The sequence below is a fragment of the Atta colombica genome, unplaced genomic scaffold (genome assembly GCF_001594045.1).
Source record: "Atta colombica isolate Treedump-2 unplaced genomic scaffold, Acol1.0 scaffold220, whole genome shotgun sequence".
NCBI classification, from domain to species: Eukaryota; Metazoa; Arthropoda; class Insecta; order Hymenoptera; family Formicidae; genus Atta; species Atta colombica.
In genome coordinates this window covers 244,744-248,192 of record NW_017259317.1, presented here as the reverse complement: position 1 = coordinate 248,192, position 3,449 = coordinate 244,744, and the positions used below count along the sequence as shown (strand labels likewise).

At 33.2% G+C, this 3,449-nt stretch overlaps 1 long non-coding RNA gene across 1 annotated transcript in view; it reads left to right on the top strand.

Annotated features, from left to right (window-relative positions):
- The window catches only part of LOC108687913, an 89,715-nt gene extending 88,080 nt beyond the window's left edge, over positions 1-1,635 (top strand). The window contains exon 4 of the long non-coding RNA XR_001931764.1: positions 574-1,635. This is a non-coding gene — a long non-coding RNA (uncharacterized LOC108687913). The remainder of the gene's footprint in view (positions 1-573) is intronic.
- The last annotated feature ends 1,814 nt before the right edge of the window (positions 1,636-3,449 follow it).

Here is a 3,449-nt window from a genome sequence, read left to right as displayed (position 1 = left end):
TATTTTTAAAAAACTAATATTTTTAATAATATGTTTAATTAACTTTAATATATATGTATATTTTTCTGTCTTTTTCTTTTTTACGGTAAATATGCTAAAAAAATAGCTATCTAAATCTGGATAAGATTTCCAACTATTATCTTTTTTCAACTATTATATATAATGACTATTAAAAAATTCTAGAAGTACTTTAAATAAATTTTATCTATGTTTCTCTTATAAATTGTTTCTAAAGTATGTTAATGCAACTTCCAATTGTAAATATATTGATTTGCGATTCACGATAAGTTGATTAACCGATACTTTACAAAAAAATCCCTGTGATAAATTTACCCATATGAGTCCGTGAGAAAAAGATCTTGCTTCTGAGAAGCAAGAGAAGTGCAGAAAGACAAGACACGAAGTGCACTCGAATGGATTTCGGTAGACTTTAGGTCCTTCGAAAGACTATAAATCGTTCGTTCTCTCAATGTCCTTGCTTGAATCGCTTTCCCGGTTCTCTTCTCTCTTTCTTTCGATAATAAATCCAAGTCTCTCGACTTCGAGCTTCTCTTATACTTCTCTCTTTCGCAGATCGCGGTCAGCACGTTGCCAGACCTGAGAAGTAACGTCAGGACAACGACGACAACGGAGGAAGCAACTCAGTGGAGAAAGGCGTGAGAGGGGGCTTCTCGATCGACTTTATATCGATGGAGCCGTCCTGATGCAGACCGCGAAACTACGCGGGGATCACCCGGCCTGGTCGTCGGACTAATTCTACCGGCGGGCCCTGGCTATTTCACAGAGCAGCGAGCTGTCTCATCCTCATCGACGGCAACAGACCCAGCCACTTCCACTTCCTCCACCCCACGTGGCCGCACCATCACCTGATAAGGTAAGCCTTTATCGAAACTGCATTCTCATAGATTTCTGGGGCAAATATTTATATTGTGTGTAATACACACTAATTAAAAATTGAAAGTTTTACTCCGTGATAATAATTAATCTAATTTACACATTTTCTTATGTCGAAATATCATCGATTACATTTTTTGATGTTATTCTAAATAAAAAACAATATATTGTATAACTCAAATTTTTATTTTCTTATTAAGAATATAATTGCAAACATTATGCTCATTAATGTAAATAGTTGTTTGTAAATTAAATAGTGGATAAATTTATAATAGTGGATGAGATTCACTCAAAGAAACGAGAACTTCTTTTAAAAATTTTATAATTCCAGTATATATCATGTGTCAATCTATATATTTATATATTTAGAATGTTGGAAGTGCTGGAACGTTTGTATATAAGATCGATTCCGACAGCAGAAGAAATGCAAATATTGTAGAAATACAATAAACTATCGATAAAAGTATATGTTATAGACTGTGTTTTATTTAATTTTGTTCACGAATTTCTCAATACTGTACGCTATGTGGAACTGCAGAAGCGTAGACATTATCTCGTTAAGTTCAAAGCGATTGATTCATAAACAAGATATTATCGATGTACGTTGCAATTATGCAGGAGTCATTTATGTTCATGATCCGATATGTTGATTAATCTCTTCATCGGGTTATCGCTCTATTATCTGATAAGGTTCGCCAATTGACTATGAGCACGCCGGGGCATGCCAGGGTTTAACCGACCACTCTGTCCACACTCGGTACGTGTTTGCACGGTGGTTGAAAATCTTTAGCAGACCGTTTGCTCGAAGACGTTGATGGACGAGTTTATATATGCAGAACAAGTCCATCCCGCTCTCGCACGATTCATTACATGATAATCGTCCTGCATAAGAGCAATGCACGCAGAAACAAGAACTGTATCGCGATATCGGCAAATTACTCCACTTTAAGATGTATGCACACCGCAAACATTGTACGAGAAATTACATCCCGGTGAGTTAGAAACGTTACGGTAGAGAGCCGTCCTACTTATCTTGGTAAGCTCTGCGTAAGGCGGTCATAAATTCCGCCCGGAGTAATTACGGGATATTTGCGAGACGCACTCGTAAAGGGTTTCCATTGAATAGTTTCGCTTCTCGGTCTGAAAGAGAGAAATAGAAATGAAGCTCGATGTTGAAATGAAGCATTACTTCTGGATATTCTGTATTCAAATTTTCTGAACTAAGATCTCTTTTGACTTGTAACATTCGTTTACATTATACGCATTGCATTTATTATTATAGAGAGATTTCAATAAGACATGATTATGTAGCTTGGGATCTCACATGATAAAATCCTTTTTCTCATTTTGCCGGCCTACTGATAAATTAGCCGCATGGATATTAGATCTGCTTACATTCGTGCTTAAAGTATAACGAGATATCGACGAATGTAAAATTTTTTCTTAAATCTTCTATCTTGCTTTATATATCTCAATTCACTTTTAATTTCGCCGAAGGCATAGTGCTTATAACGAAATGAAAGTACAATCTGCTGTGGATTAAATTTTTTAAAATTTAATCATTTTTTCAAATAACGTGAAAGTCAAGTAATTGAAAAAATTTTTCACGCTACATCGTAAGAATACAAAAATTATGTGGCAGCCCGAAATAGTTTTCAAGTTCAACAAAATATGCGTGAATGATGATCGTTGCAGATACTATAAAAATAACTATCAGCAACGAGGAAGGAGAGGAAAGAAAAAGAATATATAATGCGTTTTTCCATTATTCTGCTGCCAGAGTACGTCGAAGCTCGCAATATGCGAGATACCTTGAATTATTCCATGGCATTTTATGAATGTCGCATTTTACGAATGAATGCACTCGCAATAATTTTTACGCCATCTTATAATAAGCACACACCATGTCATATTCGATTTTAACGAGACGCAGAATTCTTAATCGTTTCTAAGGAAACTGGGTCAGATTTAAAAGTTGCGATTTCACGCATATGTTTCATACTTAACTTTTACAATATCCTACGAAAAAAACGATTTTACGCGCGCAGAATTTATTTAAAAAATTGAGCTAAATACAGATCTGTTAAAAAAGTTTAAAAAATGGGACTGCAAATGCATTATTATTAGTAAATAATTGTGAATAATTGTTCTCTCAAATAAGGTAGCGATAGTTAATTAAATAATATATTTTTTTCATTAAAAATGAAACATTTAGTTTACATGGAAAAACGATTTTGATGGAGTATTTAAAAATTTACGTTTAGCTAAATCTGAAAATAATTTTGTTTAACTATCAAAATAACTAAATAAGAGAAATGGCAATTAAAAGTCAAAGTTAGATTTTGGAATAATATGTCTATATGTATTAAAATAATTTTTATTTTAAATGTCAAAATAATTAAAATGCTAAAACTGATTGTTAGAATGTTACACAATGAATGTTGTTAGAATGTTAAACAATGTTGCAAAATTTTTATCGTACTTGAATTTCCTAATTATTTTGATAATCCAATAAAATTATTTTTAAATCTGTATAATTCTAGCTGTAAATAAAA